General features: G+C 42.5%; 1 non-coding gene across 1 annotated transcript; it reads right to left on the reverse strand.

Annotated features, from left to right (window-relative positions):
• Window positions 1–5557: 5557 nt before the first annotated feature.
• Window positions 5558–5630, reverse strand: TRNAK-UUU. Its single transcript has one exon. It is a non-coding gene; the product is annotated as a tRNA-Lys (tRNA).
• Between the last annotated feature and the right edge of the window lie 558 nt (window positions 5631–6188).

The following is a 6188-nucleotide window of genomic DNA, read 5'->3' on the forward strand; positions in this document are numbered from 1 at the left end:
ACCATTGGCAAGACCAGCGAAATCCGAATACTAATCCGAGGAAAGCCCATCCCTACTTCCCTTTGCTGTTGTTCCTCGAAATCCTCTACTAGTCATTGGTTTCAAAGCAAAGGTATCCGGTATAGGGGGTCGATAGGTGATAGTGGTATACCCAAACCATATGGTATAGGTCTTGGAAAGGAAAGTAAATCAAGTCCTTCTTACAGGATTTCTTCACTTGCTTGGGCTTAAGCGGTACCAGTACCCGAAGAATAGTTCAATTCTCTTTCTCCACATGACACCCTTGTGTTGTCAAACTAATGAATCCCTCTCCGCCCCTGCTCCGACAAAGCAATAAGCACTAGGGTATCCACCCACCCGCCAGATCGAATAGCCGGTTTCCTTCCCTTCCGCTCAAGCTATAGGTTCTGGGCTACGGCTTCCGGTTCCGTATTCCGATTCTTCCTCGGATAGCATTAGAGAATCCCTTTCATGCCTTGCCAATACAACTATTATTTTTCTTAGCCGAGGAGCCTTTGGAAGTACCGTTGGTGGATCGGATTGAGCCATTATAGGATCGGATAAAGATTCACTCTTTGCCAATGCCTGTTTCCTTGGTTTCCTACTTTCTGCATCGAAAGTGACTTTTTCCTCAGTATCGAGAACCACTTCTTCTCCTTTTCGAGGCGTAGATCGCCCGTCATCTGATTTGCTTCGTCAAAGCGGATAGCATTATGGAATTGATTATATTCATAAAAAAAGCACCCTATTTAATAAGTCCTCGGAAATGATCTCATCCAGTACTTCTCTCAGCCTATTTGCCAAGACTTTGGAGCATAGCTTGTAAATGACATTGCACAAAGATATCGGCCTATACTGTGATATTTCTTGGGGGTTCTACTGTCAGCAAGTGCACTATTATTTACTTCACCGCGTACTTAAAGAATTGTTGGTAGCAAAGAACAGCACCTGATAGAAAGGATGCTAACCAAGCCTCTTCGGTTTAAGCAAGGCTAAGCCAGAATAAGGGGTACAGTAGGCTGGTGACCCTGACGATAGCACTAAGACTGTCTCGGGAATCTCCTCAATCGTTGAAGAGTGCCTCGGGAATTGAATAAAAGCACTGATATCCATATAATCCTACAATTATGCTCTATTCTCTTGAAGAGAAGACACTTGAACTTCGTCATGTGCTATTGATCCCTTTGAACTTAAATTCACATTGGCTCTTTTTGGCATACAACTTTTGTTTTTCTGTGAAAGTCCTCCTTCCTCTGGACAAAGATTACATTAGAGGTGCCTCGACCCGAAAAAGCATGATACAATCAATTAGGACGTAGCTCTGCTACAAGAAAGGATAGGACTTTTGCCAGGTCTAGAGTTCGACTTCTAAAAAGAGAATTCTGTAACAAAAAGAAAGAAAAGAGGAGGAAGCTGGACTTACCTCTGTTCGAGATACAGTGAATCGAATAAATAAGTCTTATGGATGAATGTTGAAGACGGACGATACAACCCTACTAAAAGTCACAAAGCTCACTTCGCTATCAGGCCTAGCAGCTGCTTCATAATATAGGTGAGATAGATTAATTGCTTCCTAATATAGGTGAGATAGATTAATTGATTTTTTCTTTTTTTTGTTATAGAATTCTAAATCGAGCATTAGTTTGAACGACATAGAAAACTCTTTTCCAACTAAGCACTCTTGAGCATCAAGCAATTATATGGCTTGGATTCGGAATGGTCATAGCCCTTTCATGGCTGGATATGCACACCTACGGTTCATTAATGGAAATTCACTTTTCTTAGCGCCCTAGTGTTTCAAAGCACAGGAGATATCTGTGGAACTGTTGTTTTTCTTAGGGCAAGCTAGCAGATAGAAGTAATCTACTCCCTCTGTACCACAATATTTGTTGTTGGGGAGAACTAAACTAGTTCTCAACAACAAATATTATGGAACAGAGGGAGTATCTGGTTAGCCAGGCGAAGCATTTAGGGTTCAGTGCCTGGTTTCAAGTGTTCTTCTTCATCGTTTGGCACTTCACTTTTTGTTGAGTAATCCAATGGCCTAATGACACATGCACATCTTTTGGTGATGTCGCCTTACTTAGTGACTAGCTCAAGTGCATTTGATCGCAAAAAAGACTGGCATTGGCTCCGGGTCAAATCTACAGGGGGCATGCAAATCAAATGCAAAAGAAAGGAAAACATTTCTGTTTCTTCTGCTTCACTGCCGTGATACACTCAGGATGTTTACTATACCTACCCATTAATTGCTCTAACTTCTCGTGGTTCACCCCTAGCTATGCCCTCTTCTATGAAATTCCAAATTATGCTTGCAAGCTCATCGGAGCTAGGCAACTCTTTGTTAGTGATTTCATGCCTACCAAGCAGGTACACTCTAATGTATACACCCTTTAAGAAAAGAAATCCTTCTCGTATTCCGCTGCTTTTTTGATTCATTTTATCCCAATAATAGCATAGACATCATATATTTATTCTTGCCGTGCTTCGTTGTCGACAAATTCTTCTCTCAGCAGGGCACCTCAGGTATCTATCTATAGTTTCCTGTCTTGAAGGGGGGCGACGCAGCTATTTTCTTTAACAACACGTCATTCAACAAAGTGTTTTCGTTATTTGGTCATCACTAAAAAGTTTATAGTGATAAAGTGAGCTATTATATTAAGTTTAGAGGATTCTCTTAAGTGATGAGTTTAGTTTCTCACTTTTAAAGATCACTGGTGGCAATGGTACTTCCTTTTATGCAACAACTCCTGTATGTACCATTTGGTAATTGGAGTTTGATAAGACCATGGATCCTTATATACAAAACATACTTGGCCAACTAAGGCCCTGCAGTCCAATGTCTGATATATTATCGTCAGCTGAGGAGGTGTTTGGCAAGGGTGTGACCGTTGTTTTTGGGACAATGTTCAAGCAGGAGGCCATGAATCTGTCTAGTCTCGCCATGGGGGGTGAGTTTATCTCATTGCTCCTTCCTGGTGTAAAGCCGATCACTGAGGTTTATGTCTATCAAACTGAGCTCTTGAACCCAATGTTTGGAACATCAACGTCCCTCTCCAGTCGTAATCAGGATTTGATCTATCATGAAGTTTTAGCGCCACATAAGATCCACGGCATGTTATCTGTCGGTGCTTTGAGTTGTCGGAAAAAAAGCCAGGAGCTTAAGTAATTCCTCAGTTTAGTATAGGGTGTCCAGGGAGAGCTGCTGAAGGGAAGGTGGGCGAACCCACACGAGTGAAAACCCTACTTTATTAGTCATCAATGCTATTTCTCGCACTTTTTGATACCTCCAAGGGGGTACACTTTAAAGGCATGCAAAACGTGCCTTACAGTCATGTTGGACGAGGCTAGGCGGTGAATGCAACGCTGGGAAGTTTTGTCCCGGTTCGAGAGGTTGAGCGAGCCAACCAATTCGATGTTTTGAATGGCCAAAGAAGAGGTGTTTACTCCTCTTACCAATTGAGGTTTCGCACAACTTTTTGACTAGGGCTTCAGAAAGGTTGTAGTTTCACGAGGATCCCATAAAGCGACTTGTTTTACCTATGGGATGTGAAGATTGGCTCTGTACCTGACACGGATTGATTTAAGAACAGTGATGAAAGAAATCAATTTATGAGAGACCATATTTTGTTGTTTCGGTACAACTCAAGATCAGTTAAGGAAATAGGGAATAACAATATTGAAAAGAATAGAAATAGCATGACCCTTGCTTGGGACTTCTTTCTTCTATCTCTATAGAGATGACCAGGAAGCAAATGAGAAGGGACTTCTCTTTTACTACGGTCAAACTATGATCAAACTCTCGAATCTTACTTCCGTGTGAAAGACCGTCCTAGGCGTGAGTACAAATGTGTCGAGGCGTTCTAAGTGCCGTAGACGAATGCTTCTTGGCGGAATAAATGGTATGACACGACCTCTTTTTGCTCCATAAACGAATTTGAAAAAGGAAGAAGGCTTTAGCTCCCTTCCATTGTCTTGGGTCGAAGATCAAGCGTGAACTTCTCCCTCATCTAAGGTTGGGTTGTGGATAACAGACTTCCCCTTGGGCCGGATCTTCCCAAGTATAACACGATCCATGAGCGATATCAATGTAGTGACAGTCCTTACTATTGAGTCCTATGCTGGTAAGATGACAACGCTCTAAAAGGTTTGTTTAAGAAAGCAATCATATCCCGTCTCCAAGTGCGGTATGGACCCCAAAGAGTTATATAAGTAGGAAAATGGGAATAATTGAGGCACCTACATAAGTAATGGGTCAGCTTATGATTTTAGGCATGGTTACTGGAGGGATCGTCCCTACCTATCTGCGCAAGATCGGATCAGTACGGTTTTGAGAGGAAGGCTGGTGGCATACGAAGAGAGGGCGACAGAACATCTGCATTCCCTTTCTTTGATTGAGAGAAGGATAAAGCAGAAAAAAAGACTTGACTGAAATTCCATTCGCTTTTTTTCCTTCCTGAGATATGGAATGTCATTAAATTAAGTAGATGAGATGCCAAATATAGGCATGAGTTATTTCGCCAAGCAAAGCTTTGTGTTCTGAAGGTAAAGAAAGACGGTAAAGCCCATTAAAAAGAGTGCCACGCAGAAGCACCTCCTGTGTCACTCGATTCAAACCCGACACATCTTTCTTTCTATACGAAATGAGTTTGACCTTTTTTTCTAAATAGAAACAGAAAACAAATTTAGGAATAGTGCGGGTGCGACGGAACGAATCAAGTGAAACGAGTCCCCCTTATGACATTTTTTCATCCAAGCAAGGGCGCGTTGCATGGGATTCATCAACAAAGGGATAGGGATAAGGGGTCCCACGTCCAAGACAGCCTTTCATCTCAGTGCGCCATGGAACCCCCATCTTCCAATTCCTCTTACAGAGATCGTTGACTCACTTGCCTTATTTTGAGGAGACTTCCAAGCCAAAACAAGACAATGGGCAGTCACCAGATCTTCTTTATGGAGGTGGGACCTGGGACCTCCTCAGCAAGATCGCTGTACAGAATGCTTGCGCACAGTGGCCAGACACACTTCTCCCTGACCTCCAAAAGCTCCCTATGACCCTTTGTACGGAGCATTCAAAGTTCCTCACGCTGTCAAGCAAGACTTTGATCTCGATTTGGGAGAGCAAACACAGCTTCGCCATCCAGCCAAGTATCTTTATTGAATTTTGACCCTATCTAGCGCTTAAAAATCTTTCTTCTTTTGCCGTCACTAGATTCCAGTTAAAACGCTTGGTCCACCCATGCTTTTCCTCTCCATTTTTCATATGGGAAGGGAAAGCGGTGCCAACTTATTGGAATTCTGCATGGCATATTTCCCAACCTTCATTCCTGCTATTCCAGGCTCTAGTGCTCAGTCATAAACCTATTGCCCGCTCCGCTTTCGCATTCATATTGCTTTCGGTATCTGAATCTTCCTGAATTCAAGTAATCCGATTATTTGAGTTTCTCAACGAGCGAAGTCGAGATGTTGATGAGAAAGGGGCTTTTCTCAAGGCTAAAGAGTGCTCTTTGAAGGCTACTATGCATTCTTATGAATACAAGAGTGGTTTTTTTTGTTTTGGGTATAGCAGGACTTGAACCTGCGACCATTAGGTTAAAAGCCCAATGCTCTACCAACTGAGCTATACACCCGATTTTACAAGAAGGCTTGGTGCGGAAACGAAAAGAGGGCGGCCTGGCCCTTTTCTTCTTATCATATCACAAGGGCGCGGCTCTGTATGGTATAGTACTGTGGAGCAAGTTTGGGAGTCCTTTCCACTCATTGAGGATTCTATCTAAAAAAGAAGGTCAATGGGGGAGACTACAGTAGCTCGAACTCAGAAACTACCCTTCTATCCCACCCTGCTCCTCCGGCATCGGAAGCAGAACTACCTGACCGAAGGAGATAGACAGGAAGGGAAGACGGTCATACAAAGGCCGAATAAAGCTCTCTTGAAGCTGTATCTGAATAGACCTAGAGTCACTTAGTACATACGAACCCTTGAATAAATAAGAATTGAGAAGTATGAAATGTGGGCATCATAACAAAAAAAGAAAAAGACCGAACCAGTAAGACTAATGTCTACTTATTTATACCTTTGAGAGGTCCACTTAGACTATTATGATTTTCTCTTTAGCTACGTAGGTTATATAAGATTCAATTCAATCTAACAAGCGGACTGGACTACCTTTGGCTACTACAAGATATTT

Source organism: Hordeum vulgare, chromosome 1H (assembly GCF_904849725.1).
Source record: "Hordeum vulgare subsp. vulgare chromosome 1H, MorexV3_pseudomolecules_assembly, whole genome shotgun sequence".
NCBI classification, from domain to species: domain Eukaryota; kingdom Viridiplantae; phylum Streptophyta; class Magnoliopsida; order Poales; family Poaceae; genus Hordeum; species Hordeum vulgare.